The sequence below is a fragment of the Sinocyclocheilus anshuiensis genome, unplaced genomic scaffold, assembly GCF_001515605.1.
Source record: "Sinocyclocheilus anshuiensis isolate Anshui unplaced genomic scaffold, SAMN03320099.WGS_v1.1 scaffold933, whole genome shotgun sequence".
NCBI classification, from domain to species: domain Eukaryota; kingdom Metazoa; phylum Chordata; class Actinopteri; order Cypriniformes; family Cyprinidae; genus Sinocyclocheilus; species Sinocyclocheilus anshuiensis.
In genome coordinates this window covers 10,826-26,973 of record NW_015555754.1, presented here as the reverse complement: position 1 = coordinate 26,973, position 16,148 = coordinate 10,826, and the positions used below count along the sequence as shown (strand labels likewise).

The 16,148-nt window shown below is 39.1% G+C and overlaps 1 pseudogene; it reads right to left on the bottom strand.

The window, feature by feature from the left end:
* Nucleotides 1–1,242: 1,242 nt before the first annotated feature.
* LOC107673782 (interferon-induced GTP-binding protein Mx-like) lies at nucleotides 1,243–15,503 on the bottom strand (annotated as a pseudogene).
* Nucleotides 15,504–16,148: the final 645 nt, after the last annotated feature.

Below are 16,148 nucleotides of genomic sequence, written 5' to 3'. Positions count from 1 at the left end.
CCAAAGAGAAAGGAAAAATTGAAATTGCATCATATGACCCCTTTAATGGAAATCACAAATATTCGTTTTTATTATAGCGACACATAAATTATTTCTATGATTACTATCAAAATTACCTTTCAATTGAACTGCTCACACACAGTGTTCATTAAAAAGATGTATGTCATATATATGTTGAATGCTTGATTAAGTTTGAGTGATGTTTTAAAGCGTTGATTATTTTTCTAATATTAAAAATGACAAATTTTTTTTCTTCAAAAATTAATATATATATATGTATACCAGTGCTGGGTAGTAACATATTACATGTATTGTTGATTACATAATCAGATTACAAAAATTAAGTATTTGTAATTAGATTGTTGTATTTTAAAATACTCAGACTACAGTTACTTTTTTATTGATTAAATTATTACAAATTCACACAATAGCAATAAATTATAATTTATTGATTCTCCCTCATTTTTCCTTTTCATCTTTTCATCTTTTGAATTTTCCTTTCTGAAATAGAGACCACTTATATACATTCACAAAGCCTTCCAGCCAGGTTTGTGGATGTTCACACAAAGTCCAGACAAATCATAGTCCCCTTCACATGCACTCGCCTCATGCATTAAAAGGATAATTCACCCAGAAATGAAAATTAGCCCATGATTTCTTTACCCTCAAGCCATCCTAGGTGTATATGACTTTCTCCTTTCACACGAATCCAATCGGAGTTATATTAAAAATTGTCCTGGCTCTTCCAAGCTTTATAATTGCAGTGGGTGGGTGTTTCTGTTCAACAGTCCAAAAGAAGTGCAATAAAGCACATCCATCCGTAATAAAAATGTGCCTCACATGGCTCCAGGGGGTGAATAAAGGCTTCCTGTAGCGAATCAAGTCCTGTCTGGTGTGTCAGGAATCTCACTGTCAAACTCACTTTGACTGTCACAAGGAGTTTCACTCTCGTAAGGCACACAAAGTGATTAATGCCACTGGACGACTGAAGGACATGATCTGCCGTAAACATGATGAAGAGCTGGAAATGTACTGTATCACTGACCAACATAAGAGGAGTGGTGGTAAAATGATATATATTATCAGTGTACACTTCCCGATAAACCACTCAATCCCATTCAATTCAAATTTATTTGTATAGTGCATTTTACAATACACGTCGTTTCAAAGCAGCTTTACAGAAAATGCATGCGTCTACATTACAATTTAGAGTGATCTGCTTTCAGGAGTGAATGTGTCCAAGTAATGTTCATTTCACAAATGAACAGTTCATGATAATAGAATCATAGAGTTTGCTAACATTAATTAATTTTAGGCAGAAGCTCATTAAAGTGATTATTACAAGTGTGATCATAATGATTACAATATAGAGAAATAAGTCATCTGAAGTCTTTCTGAGGCTGGATCCAAGCAAACCATAACCAGTGCACCAATGCATTTTCAGATATAAACGTTTCACATGAAAGCACACCACAAACGTCAAAGGGAAAGTGCAACCTACATAAAACAGATGTGATCTTTTATCTTTCAAGGGATGAAAGTGTCTTTAATTTCCACTCACAGAACATCATCATGACTAAATGGAAATACTTCATACAGTATGAATCATTCACAATAAGACCAGTAACATGCAATAAGAAAACAAATATAGGAAATTTTGAAAATGAGGATTTTCCACCAGTTGGAGTCTTGCAGGGATACAGGAGCGGCAGTGTTATGGTCAGCAGGGATTCAAACCAGGGACCTTGATGTGAGGTGATAGTTCTACCCACAGTTATGCAGAATGCTTATACTTTGACAGTGCTATACCAGCTCTCTTCAGGCGCTTCAGTTGCTCTCTCAATTCATTCCTCTTCCTTTCAACATCAGAATCTTCTTGGAGCAGCATTCCTGGATCGTTCTCTCTAGTCATGACAAGCATTTCACTCTGAAGCTGAGAGATGTACTTGTTCAGCATGTGATACTGGACTATCAGTGGAACTTGATTAGCCAGACGGTCAGAGGTAATCTACGAATACATACAAATTACATTCAAATTCAAATTTAGAAAATCTTTATTAGTGCAATTCTGTTAGGTGCCACAAGTGGCACAGAGACTGCACACAGAACAAAGATTACTTATAAGGCATACAAACCATTAAATAGGAGATGAGACGGTATGCCATGTCACGTACATCTTCTTTGACAAATGATGCCAGAAGCCCTTGACCTGATTTAGATTTTTGTTTTACAATGCATAGCTGGTTACTGTAGAGATCATCTTGGGAGTAAACAATCTTCTCCATCTTAAACTGTGAACGTATTTTCTTCTCAGCTTTTTGAAACTGCTTATCAAGAAAATAATCAATTTGCTCTTTTGCAGCTCTCACCAGGTGAGATAAGGCCTTAAAATGAGTGTTAACGATATGGTCCACAGAGGATTGAACAATGTCTGTAAATGTAAAAAAAAAAAAAGACAAGAAAACAGGAGTCAATCAGAGGAGGTAAAACATCATCCTATACGCATAATTGCCACTAACTTTATGCATTCATGTGATTATATCAATCGTTTTGAAATAAAGTTATTTTCTTGTACATTAGTACAAAAATAAAAGTTGAGGGCACTGAAAACCATCTTGAAACACAGCCCTTCACCTGTGACATCTTTGAGCAGCTTTAAAGCAGGTTCCTCTAGCTCCTCAATGTATTCCTTGATAATGCTCTCAAAATTAGTAGTTTAAAAATCCAGGAAGCTCCATTCCTCTATTAGTCCTCAAATACTCTTCTACCTCAACTCTGAGGATGTCCTCCGCTTGAGAGAAAAGACAGACAAAATCAGGAACAATACAACCACTGGCTTATTAGACTCCCCTGCAACTTGAAAGTTAAATGCAAACTGCATATGCCTTAAAGAGTAAGGACAAAATTCAGAGAAAGTAATTAAAGAAAAGGCTGAATTGCACAAAACAAGCATCAATAATAGTATTTAATTCCAGATAGAAACGCTTGTATCTGTGAGTTCATTTAATTGTAAACTCACTCTTAATGGCTTTGGCATTCAGGACGGATTTCCAATTTTGAAATTCCCCCCTGATTTTGGAGAAGACCCTTGTGTTTGTTTTTTTTACATCCTCTTCTGCCTTCTTTACTCTTTCAAGGGCATCATTGAACTGGCGGATTTTCTGCAGAGCACAAAATCTCATAAAGTTACAAATGTAAAAACAAAGCCAGATAAAAACATTGCTGGGGTGGAGCAAATACAATTTTTATGTTTAGCAAAACATTGCTTCAGTGCAAACTGAAAGATAAGAAAGGGCAATTTATCTAATGCATGTATGTTGTCTTCATGCTGTATATGTACTGTACAATAGACTTTATTCAAGTGGTAAAAATACAAAAAGAAAAACTCGATAGTGCTTCAGACACGGGTCACGACGAGGCGTCCTCCATAGCGACCCCTACAGGACGCATTTCGAAGTTCCAATGAAAGGGAAACATCTATACAGAGTATATCTTCCAGCCTAGGGTGAAATCGGTAGGTATAGTAATCAGTAACAATGATTTGAAACAAATATAACGTAATTTCATAGAAAAAGTCCAGCTGGGCTGCACCAGTGAGATTACAATTATGGAAAATAATATTTTAGAAGTTTAGGACACTTTAGCATACACCAAATGTGTGACCTCATTTTACCATAACCAGAAATTTGATCTTCTCGTGTTCATCAAGAGGAACTCCATCACCCAGTGCTCTAAGATCCACAGACGTCTTCTGTAATTTCATGTCAAGTTGTTTCTGCAACTCTGGCAGTGTTTTCTAAAAGTACAGAAATAAGATGTATCCAAATCTGACTTTAGTTTACTCCAGACTTTTTTTCTTTAAGTCATATCCCTGCTGAAAACAAGCATATGCTGGTTAGGTATGTCTTGAAGCATGGAAGCTGGTTTAAGATGGCCATGTGCTGGTCCTAAGCTGGTCTTAAGCAACTACTGTAGCTCCTGCTCAGGACCAACTAAGGACCCGCTTAAACCAGCTCAAATCAGCTGTCATGCTTCAAAACATACCTAACAGCATATGCTGTTTTCAACAGGGAAACTCTGTACTTTGTCAATGTTTCTGCTGTATGTCATGTAACTTTGCATACGCACAATAATGGGTTCAAACAATTCGTTTGTGAGTCTTTCTGCAAGAAAGGGTATTGTAGCTTTTCCTTCTTCAAGAAAAGACCTGTAAGGAAAGAAGTCATTTGAATAGTAAGAAGGAAGTTGAGGACAACTGGAGAATTTTGCATACTTTTATCTGTAAATATTATAAATATTAACATTTTAAAATACACACAATGTCCCTAAGACCTGACAGATTGCAAGGGGCCATTCACACAGAACGTGTTTTTGCTTTGAAAAACATGAGACGCTATTTAAACACACACTAGACAGAAGTGTTTGACAATTGCGCTCACGTCTTACGCATGACACAGTGTTCTAGAAATGTGTCACTCAAGGTAAAAGTAGTTTGAAAAAAAATGTGAAAGTCGTTTTTTCCCTATTCCACTGGAACCGTCTAGTGCGTGTTTACATAGAAAACAATGGGAAAGTAGCACAGTGCAATGGTAAATCAAGTTCTGTGTGAACAGCGCCTAATAGGTGTCATAGTGCCCTAAACACTGCAAACTGCAAATATAAAGTCCACCTCTGAGGATGCACCTCAACAAGAGTGTGTTGTTGCCAATCATTTTAATTTCCTGCCACAACGTTTCCCTAGGGTATTAATTTTCCCTGACTTTAGACTAGTTTCAGACTGCATATGGAGAAGAGCTGAAAACATGTGCTATCCTAAAATAATAAAAGAAATAGATAAAAAAATGTCAGATAATTGACCAATCTCATTAGATTATATCTCATGAACATCCTGTTTACATGCTGTATTTAACCCTATCGTTTTTCTAGACATTTAGACATGAAATGGTTTGTGCTACACATTCTAAGATAAATTCTTATTATCAGATTCACTTCTTGCCTGAAATGAGCATGTTCATCAAAAAAATGTCTTTCTTTTTCCAGAGCTCTGACCAGATCAAGTTTGTCATTGATTTCATTCTGGCCTCGGCATTTAACAATCATGTAGCCCTTCTTCAGTGGTATTACTTCATTATTCACTGTTCTGACCACTGTCTCCTCCATGCCTTTGTCCACTAAGTCCGGTTTAGTCAGAATACCTGCAGATTAAATATTTGTCTATATTTCAAAACATGAAAAATACATTTGACAATAATTCACTTATTCAGTGAGTAACCTATAAGAAATGTTACGAACCCAAAGTCCTTTCTCCAGCTAAATCCACTTTGGATGCCATCTGCAGTGCCTCAGTGGTGGCAATGTCAATGTTTGCAGGCACCACAACCAAACTGATGGTCTCTTGCCTTTGAATTAACTTTTCAATTAGATCTTTTATCTGTTACGGAAAACCAAAATTAATGAATGCAATACTGCAAAGATCAATGGGGATAAAGTAGTATCTATACAAAATATTTGAATGCTGTAAACATTTCCATACACAAATTGCATCTTACTTGTTTGTCAATGTCTTTTGGCTGGTTGGCAGTGGCAACTCTAGCAATGCCTGGCAGGTCAATGAGAGTAAGGTCAGGAACGTCACATGACTGGATTTCCAGAGTGATCATCTCATGACTGATCCCTTCTCCATTTCCAGCCAATACTCCCTGAGCTACAAAACAATATATGGATATCATCCCACAGATTAAATATTCTAAGGACTCACATGGCATTAAAGTTCTCAATGAACTGTATATTAATACACTTTAATGTGGAATAATACCGACCATATAAGACAGCATTCTCTATTTCCGCTGGGTCGTTTAGTGTGTTTGTTTGATCCTTATATGACAGCAATCCATGCCAGTTTTTGTCCTTTTTCATTTTCTTCAGTTTCAGTACCAGAGGACAGCGTGTCACAATACCTATGTTTAACATACTAGATGGTCAACACAACACCTTTATACTCAGACTAACAAATAAGGAAAGAGAAAACAGGTATATTTCCACTCCGCAGTATAATGTAATTACTGTGCTTATATTACCTGTTCCCCTAGGCAGCGACACTCCAGACAGAGCTTCCAACACAGAACTCTTTCCTGAGCTCTGATCACCGATAACAGCAATAGCTGGCAGGTTCAGGTCCTTTTCAAGACCTAATGACCTTAGAGAGTCCACTAGGTCAATACATGGACGCACCTTCTCTTCATAGAGCTGGCTCAGACCACTACTTTCAGACATGTCTGAAGTCTATCTGCAAAATATGACCAAGAGCCAGTTTTTTTATATTATGTGGAAACTATTTTATTTAAGCAATAAGTATTAGATGTTGTGCTATAGCAGGGATGTCCAAAGTCCAAACCCGTTCCTGGAGGGTCACAGTCCTGCAGAGTTAAGCTTCAACCCGAATTAAAGACACCTGAACTATAGTTAATTGGCCAAATGGCACCTTAAACCCTTGCAGACTTGACTTCCTCTAAGTCCACACTTTCATGACGTAATGCTGCTTTGACTGTCGGGTACAAGTCTGCTTGGAGCTTGCCTCAGGCCCAATCCCAAATGGCACCTAAACCCTTGCAGACTTCCTCTGAGTCCTCACTTTTGTAACATAATGCTGTTTTGACTGTCAGGTAGAACCTTAGTGTGGCTTCAGCAGAAGTGTGCATCGAGGGCACATAGCGGCCGCAAAGGGGAGCACCCTTCTGAAAGCTAAAATAATGAATGGGACACCCTACTTTCTTGTGGACTTAATGGACACACGCATGCTGTGGCCATTGTAAGTCCTCAACACCGCAAGTGCACATGAAATGTGCCATTTGGGATTGGGCCTCAGTGCAGGCTCTGCAGTAGTGGGCATTGAGGGTGCATAGTGGGCGCAAAGTGAGTGGTTTTGAGCAGCCTTCTGAAAGCTAAAATGATGAATGCTACACCCTACGGTCTCATGGACTTAACGGGCACACGAATGCAGCGGTCATTGTAAGTCTGCAAGACAGCAAGTGCACATGATGTGTGCCATTTGGGATTGGGCCCTAGAAACTTCCAGGCAAGTATGTTTGGGATAGGCTAGAGCTAAACTCAAGCTAAACTCTGGCCCTTCAGAAGCAGGATTGGACACAACTGTACTACAGAGCAGGGGTCCTCAAATAGCGGACCACGGTCTGGTTCCGGACCCTGGCTTGGTTCCAGTCAGACCGCAAGACATAGGGTGTACTCACACTAGGCACGGTTGCCTTGAACCAAGCCCGAGCGCGATTGTTCCCCCTCCCCACTCCCCCACTGGCCTGCACTCATATTGTACTTTAATGTTCCGGGCCAGAGCACGCTTACATCATTCACGATGCAACTTTTTGTTTTGAAAAGAAAAAAAAAACGTGAAGAAAAGCACTTTTGCTAATAGACTGCCTAATAGATTTATCATTTATTCTGTGCAGCAGTTTTCACTTGATTGCGCTGCACGTATCAGATGATTATTACGCAGGCAGCTGACGTTGATGGACGAATTTGCAGCTGTTCATCAATAAGATGAGAACCAGACCCGTTATAATCCTAAATATACTTGATTTAATTCAATTAATTGATAAGTGTACTGTAGTAGTAGTAATAGTAGATGTATGCGGTCGTAATGATGACAGTAGTGCACACAAAATAGTAGCTGTTCCGTGTTCCGGTGCGGTTAGCGATCAGACTACATGCGTACCGTGCCTGAGCCCAACTGAACCGTGCTCTGGCCCACCTCTTCCAAGCGAGCCAGGGACGGCCAAACGAACCGCGCCCGGGCACAGTACGGAGCGATCACACTAGTCAAACAAAGGCTTTGGGGGCCAAACACGCTCGGGCACGTTTCAGATCGCCTAGTGTGAGTACACCCTATGCCACAAATGCTGTTGATTAATCTTAACGTGTATTAAACCTGGAAAACTTCAGTGTAAATTGCAGAATAAATCTTCAAACTTGATTGGTTTTTCACACTAATGTTGACAGATTACTTCAGTAACCAAGTGTCTATAAGGAAAGACCCAATAAGAACATGACGGACATGTCCTCCCATTTAGGGATTCATGAACAATTTGATGTATAACAGTGATTGTACTTCATAATTGCAGCAATAACGTGTGTTGTGTGTTTAGGTTGATTTGACAGTATTCAGAGGCCTGGCAGGTACTCTGCAGCTGTGGAGCAATTCCCAATCACAACACACTCCATTACTCACCCTGCCATAATTATGGTAACCGTGATTTTCATCTCAAAACCAGATTAATCTCTTATTTCACGCTGGTGAGCCCTTAATCAATTCAGAGACACTCCGTTGTTGTGATGTGCATATGAGTACTCACACATTTTGAATATGTGTGGCGGATACATTTGAGTATTGATGTGCATATGTTGTGTACACGTGTACACATGTGCTTGTGCCTTGCAATGATGTGATTTCTGTACAAATTAAGTATTCAGTTCCAGGATGTTCTCATTCTTATTTGTAGGTATTCATATGTAAAATGTAGCTACATTTAAAAAAAAAAGTTTGAACAGACACTGAAACCAAAAATATCATCATGTTGACAGTCAAAAATATTTTATGCATGTACAACTTCAAAGGGAAGTTTGTAGATAGCCTTACTGATGAACAAATCATATCAATATCTTTATTATTATTATTAGGAAGAAGAAGAAGAAGAAGAAGAAGAAGAGGAGGAAAATGCGTTAAAGAAATGAATACCCTAAAACACGCAACACTTCCAACTAATATGTCATTTTGAAGGTTTTGTGATTGTTGTTGTTGTGGTTCGTTTAGTTTTATGTTAGTCTTTATGTGTATTCTGTATAGTCTTTGTATGTATACCACCTGTTCTTGAAATAAAAAAAGGCAGTTTCACAAGGAAAATAAAATACCTTAGCAGCCTGTTTTTAGAGAACTGGTAACAAACCGGTGGTCATTTCATGTGTATATGATAAAAAAAACCCTTTTCAGTGGCAAATGTATTTATAAATGGGAAAAAATAAGTTATATTGCTTAATTGAATTATCATCAAAAAGCACAAACTATAAAACATTGTTGATGTTGCCAACAGATCTGTGTGATGTCTCAATAGTCACAATCATTAAACCATATAGTGCTACATTAGCAAAATGTGTTAAATAAATGTCATTGCAGTAACCTAATTACATTTTATTTATTAAAAATATAACATATAGATTAATAAACTAAGATCCACTAACATTTTTACATATCTAAATTTGTTCATAAATAAAATAATTTACATGTTAGGTGCTGTCAATACATATACGGTACGCCTTTTCGAAGTTGTAAAAAAATATTATTGGAATATGTTTTACAAGAAAATACTACTTCAGTCTTTTTCCACTTTTCATGTTTATTTCAACATGTTACTTGTGATTCTTTTTAATTAATTGTGAAATTTACAAGCAAATTTTAAGTGAAACCTGTTTCAGTAGTAAATCCTACTCTAATTTTTTAAATAAATATCTATAAATATCTGTGAATATAAATTAAGATCACTTTTGTTTGTTAGCACCAATGAAGAATGTTTTTTTTTATAGTGTTTCATAGGTAAATTAAAGTAGTATCTATACAAAATATTTGAATGCTGTAAACATTTCCATACACAAATTGCATCTTACTTGTTTGTCAATGTCTTTTGGCTGGTTGGCAGTGGCAACTCTAGCAATGCCTGGCAGGTCAATGAGAGTAAGGTCAGGAACGTCACATGACTGGATTTCCAGAGTGATCATCTCATGACTGATCCCTTCTCCATTTCCAGCCAATACTCCCTGAGCTACAAAACAATATATGGATATCATCCCACAGATTAAATATTCTAAGGACTCACATGGCATTAAAGTTCTCAATGAACTGTATATTAATACACTTTAATGTGGAATAATACCGACCATATAAGACAGCATTCTCTATTTCCGCTGGGTCGTTTAGTGTGTTTGTTTGATCCTTATATGACAGCAATCCATGCCAGTTTTTGTCCTTTTTCATTTTCTTCAGTTTCAGTACCAGAGGACAGCGTGTCACAATACCTATGTTTAACATACTAGATGGTCAACACAACACCTTTATACTCAGACTAACAAATAAGGAAAGAGAAAACAGGTATATTTCCACTCCGCAGTATAATGTAATTACTGTGCTTATATTACCTGTTCCCCTAGGCAGCGACACTCCAGACAGAGCTTCCAACACAGAACTCTTTCCTGAGCTCTGATCACCGATAACAGCAATAGCTGGCAGGTTCAGGTCCTTTTCAAGACCTAATGACCTTAGAGAGTCCACTAGGTCAATACATGGACGCACCTTCTCTTCATAGAGCTGGCTCAGACCACTACTTTCAGACATGTCTGAAGTCTATCTGCAAAATATGACCAAGAGCCAGTTTTTTTATATTATGTGGAAACTATTTTATTTAAGCAATAAGTATTAGATGTTGTGCTATAGCAGGGATGTCCAAAGTCCAAACCCGTTCCTGGAGGGTCACAGTCCTGCAGAGTTAAGCTTCAACCCGAATTAAAGACACCTGAACTATAGTTAATTGGCCAAATGGCACCTTAAACCCTTGCAGACTTGACTTCCTCTAAGTCCACACTTTCATGACGTAATGCTGCTTTGACTGTCGGGTACAAGTCTGCTTGGAGCTTGCCTCAGGCCCAATCCCAAATGGCACCTAAACCCTTGCAGACTTCCTCTGAGTCCTCACTTTTGTAACATAATGCTGTTTTGACTGTCAGGTAGAACCTTAGTGTGGCTTCAGCAGAAGTGTGCATCGAGGGCACATAGCGGCCGCAAAGGGGAGCACCCTTCTGAAAGCTAAAATAATGAATGGGACACCCTACTTTCTTGTGGACTTAATGGACACACGCATGCTGTGGCCATTGTAAGTCCTCAACACCGCAAGTGCACATGAAATGTGCCATTTGGGATTGGGCCTCAGTGCAGGCTCTGCAGTAGTGGGCATTGAGGGTGCATAGTGGGCGCAAAGTGAGTGGTTTTGAGCAGCCTTCTGAAAGCTAAAATGATGAATGCTACACCCTACGGTCTCATGGACTTAACGGGCACACGAATGCAGCGGTCATTGTAAGTCTGCAAGACAGCAAGTGCACATGATGTGTGCCATTTGGGATTGGGCCCTAGAAACTTCCAGGCAAGTATGTTTGGGATAGGCTAGAGCTAAACTCAAGCTAAACTCTGGCCCTTCAGAAGCAGGATTGGACACATCTGTACTACAGAGCAGGGGTCCTCAAATAGCGGACCACGGTCTGGTTCTGGCTTGTGGCTTGGTTCCAGTCAGACCGCAAGACATAGGGTGTACTCACACTAGGCACGGTTGCCTAGCCCGAGCGCCGAGCGCGATTGTTCCCCCTCCCCACTCCCCCACTGGCCTGCACTCATATTGTACTTTAATGTTCCGGGCCAGAGCACGCTTACATCATTCACGATGCAACTTTTTGTTTTGAAAAGAAAAAAAAAACGTGAAGAAAAGCACTTTTGCTAATAGACTGCCTAATAGATTTATCATTTATTCTGTGCAGACGTTGATGGAGGAATTTGCAGCTGTTCATCAATAAGATGAGAACCAGACCCATTATAATCCTAAATATACTTGATTTAATTCAATTAATTGATAAGTGTACTGTAGTAGTAGTAATAGTAGATGTATGCGGTCGTAATGATGACAGTAGTGCACACAAAATAGTAGCTGTTCCGTGTTCCGGTGCGGTTAGCGATCAGACTACATGCGTACCGCGCCTGAGCCCAACTGAACCGTGCTCTGGCCCACCTCTTCCAAGCGAGCCAGGGACGGCCAAACGAACCGCGCCCGGGCACAGTACGGAGCGATCACACTAGTCAAACAAACCGGGCTTTGGGGGTCAAACGCGCTCGGTCACGGTTCAGATCGCCTAGTGTGAGTACACCCATAATGACAATGGTAGCACTATTTTAACTGTTCATTCTTGGCTATTTCACTTGATTGCGCTGCACGTATCAGATGATTATTACGCAGGCAGCTGACGTTGATGGAGGAATTTGCAGCTGTTCATCAATAAGATGAGAACCAGACCCGTTATAATCCTAAATATACTTGATTTAATTCAATTAATTGATAAGTGTACTGTAGTAGTAGTAATAGTAGATGTATGCGGTCGTAATGATGACAGTAGTGCACACAAAATAGTAGCTGTTCCGTGTTCCGGTGCGGTTAGCGATCAGACTACATGCGTACCGCGCCTGAGCCCAACTGAACCGTGCTCTGGCCCACCTCTTCCAAGCGAGCCAGGGACGGCCAAACGAACCGCGCCCGGGCCCAGTACGGAGCGATCACACTAGTCAAACAAACCGGGCTTTGGGGGTCAAACGCGCTCGGGCACGGTTCAGATCGCCTAGTGTGAGTACACCCATAATCACAATGGTAGCACTATTTTAACTGTTCATTCTTGGCTAAAGGAAAACCCAATTACATTTTTTTATAATATAAATGTTCCAGGACAACTACAAGATTTTCCAGAACATTACAAATTTTTTCTCATTTTCCATGTGTTTTCCAGGACTGGAAAATTAGTTAGCAATTTTGCAGGTTTTCCAGGACGAGTGGGAACCCTGAATACTGTCCCAGGTCTTAAAAACACCAAAGCGCAGTGCCCTTAACACACACTAAATCCACTTTAAGGGGTATTCAAAATTAAACCCATCCCATTATGCATCATGTTCAGGAACTCCCAAAATTGCGAGATGTCAAGGAAAACATTCCACTGTAAGTTAAATTAATTAGATATTACATATTATTTGGCAGTAAAACATAAATTGGTGCTTTTACATTGTACATTTTATTCGTGCAAAGATGGGTATATGCATTTTGTACGTCATGTACAACTGCTTTTTATCACTTAATTAGTGATAAAAAGGGGCAGTCGTGGCCTAATGGTTAGAGAGTCGGACTTGTAACCCAAAGGTCGGACTTGTAACCCAAAGGGGCAGTCTTGGCCTAATGGTTAAAGAGTTGGACCTGTAACCCAAAGGTCGAAGGTTTGAGTCTCAGTACCGGCAGGGATTGTAGGTGGGGCATGGGGGGAGTGAATGACCAGCGCTCTCTTCCACCCTCAATACCATGAATGAGGTGAGACCCTTGAGCAAGGTACCAAACCCCCAACTGCTCCCCTGGCTGCCCACTGCTCTGGGTGTGTGTTCACGGTGTGTGTGTTCACTACTTACTGCTGTGTGTGTGCACTTAGATGGGTTAAATGCAGAGCACAAATTCTGAGTATGGGACACCATACTTTGCTACATGTCACTTTCACTTAATTAGAAGGACCACAATTACTAAATTGTGACATCTGTTATAGGGACTACTGAACAGACATTTAGAAGTTTATTAAAATGCAAGTATTGAAAATATAAATAAATCTCTGTAAACACTTGCATTTTTATAATATTATAAATGTTTCCCATCAGGTAATTAAAAGTTGTACACACACTTGCAGTCCACTTGAACACTTGGGCTAAATACAGGAAATACGTCATGTAAGTAGACAATTGGTCAAGTGCAAAGACCGCAAGTGTGGGATTGTGGGTATTTGGACAGGCCCCCTGGCTTCACTTTTCTAGAAATGGTTGTCAATCCTTTTTTTTAAGTCTATAGTTTTAATCTCACTGCATGATCTCTCTCGCTTTACAGATCCTCAATTAGCATAATAGACATATATACATATATATTTATATGAGCAATATGATGTTTTACAACCACTTTTAACTAAATGTAAATATACACTCCGTAATTTTAATTCCATAGTAAGGGCAGCTCATACAATACATTTAAACTGAGATACTTTAATACCATTTCCGAAGTTTCTACCACGACTCTGCTGTTCTTCGGCTGGTTCTTCCTGTATACCTTGATTTACAGATGTCTTGTCCAGTCAGCGGTGAGTAATCCCAAACCAATGGCGCTGTCTCAAACTATACCTACCTCTTCCGGTTTGTCTGATTTGTCGTTGTGTTTTCTGACTTATTATTTTGTTTTCGAATTTGTCATTGTGTTTTCTGACTTGTTATAATGTTTTCTGAATTGTTGTTGTGCTTTCTGAATTGTTACTTTGTTTTTTAGACTTGCATTTGCGTTTGTAATTTGTTATTTTGTTTTCAGAATTGTGATTTGCTTTGCACTTCTCGGTCACCGTACTATCTCCCTGAGGGGAAAAGCTATTACAATAAGAACAGTTCATTTTAAACATGTAGTTCCCTATTCAGCCAGTAGGGGTAAAAATAAATACTGTAGGCCGGGGGTTGTGAAATAATGTATGTCCACTGTCCTCCGCTACTGAATGAGACTGGTTTCATGCTTCCGTCTCCCTGATGAAAACAACTATTACAAAACAGAAATTTAATTTGTACATGCAATTCCCTTTTCCACTAGTAGGGGTAAAGAGACAGGTTGTGATATATGCTGTTCTCTATTGACGAGGCTGAATTTAGCTTCTTATTCGCAGCTTCTTATTGACGCTAGCCGTTCTCTATTGACTGACACTGAATTCGTGTCTCTGTCTCCTAAAAGAAAAAAGCTATTAAAGAATGTTGATTCTTTACGCAACTCCCTTTTTCAACGGGGTAAAAAGAGAGGTTGTGAAATATGTCCACTGTCCTCCGCTATTGAATGACACTGGTTTCATGTCTGTAAGCCCTTCAACTAAGAAAAATTACAAAAACAACACCAACCAAGGTAGCCTATAACAAAAAACGAAGAAAACTCGCACTTTCCCCACAGTTAATTCTTCAAGGGCAAGCCTTAACATTGCGACGGTTTTTGCGGAACAGCACTTATTATATGGAGCGAACATAATGAAAAGGAAGCTTGTGAAATATTATTAGCTTTACCTTTTTTGCAGTAATAGCCTACTGTTTTGAATATTTTTGGTAAGTCGTTTTGTAGTTATTGCCGTTTATCTGGCTGAGGAATAGAGAAAGCAAAACTATCTCAACTTCTTTCTCACTCTCCTCCTGCTCCTGAAAAACCCTGTCGAGCTGAAAGATTAAATCTGTCTCCACTCTGTTACAGTTTTACTCGGTGGTAACCCACAAAGCCTGATTAAACGTAAATTAACTGAACTGTTTAATAAATGCAACTTCACACTTGTAATCTTCCTGGTGAATCACAAGGTAACGTTAGCCTATATCAGCATGTGCCTATAAGTTCAAATCACACAGTTATATGATGATATGCAGCATGTAATTGCTTAATTAATACAGCTACCGTGTGAGCGAAGTGGTCATTATAGCCTACTTAATGTTTTTTTAGTTAAAGTTTCTGAATCAATTATTTGCCCGATCACAAAATGTGGGATATATCCTACAAAACATGACACATTTTCAAGGTTTCCCATGAAAGCCTACAGGGAGAGAATTGAATTAAGTCGAAGAGAAGGAAGGAAGCAGGTACTCACTCAGTTTACCAACGGCTCCTTTGTGAGATGCTCTGAGGCGCGCTGACCGTGTTATAAAAGCCTAGGTTTCGCTTTCATTCTCTCTTAAAATGGAATTCGAGGAAATTCTGGTGAGCACTATAAAAATATTTTTTTTAGTAAAAATTCAATTCAATTCAATTCAAGTTTATTTGTACAGCGCTTTTCACGATACAAATCATTGCAAAGCAACTTTACAACAAATTAAAAGAATATTATCATGCTTTTATTTCATGGTTTCGTGCATGGGCCTGTTTACTCAATTATAATTTTGTTAATAGCTATAAACTGTTGCAGATCTCATGTAATTGTAAGTTTAACATTCATTCACAGTTAGTTTCAGTTTACTCGATCTGCCCCACGTGATTTCGGAAATATTGTTGTAGCTAATTTGTACAAGTCAGGGCCTGAGTGGGACCCATTTTCAGGCAGGGAGTTTAATTGCCAAGACCAGCCCTGTTGTGCCGAATTCCGACTCCCTGCCAGGATCTGACTCCCCTCGCGTGCACGCGCATGACGTCATACGATGCCGACAGTTGCGAAAACAGACAGGCGTAAGTAATACATTGCAAGTTGTGTATTGGACAGTTTGATCGTGTATTTAATTGTGTATTTGTCTTTGATCATGTATTTAACTAAAC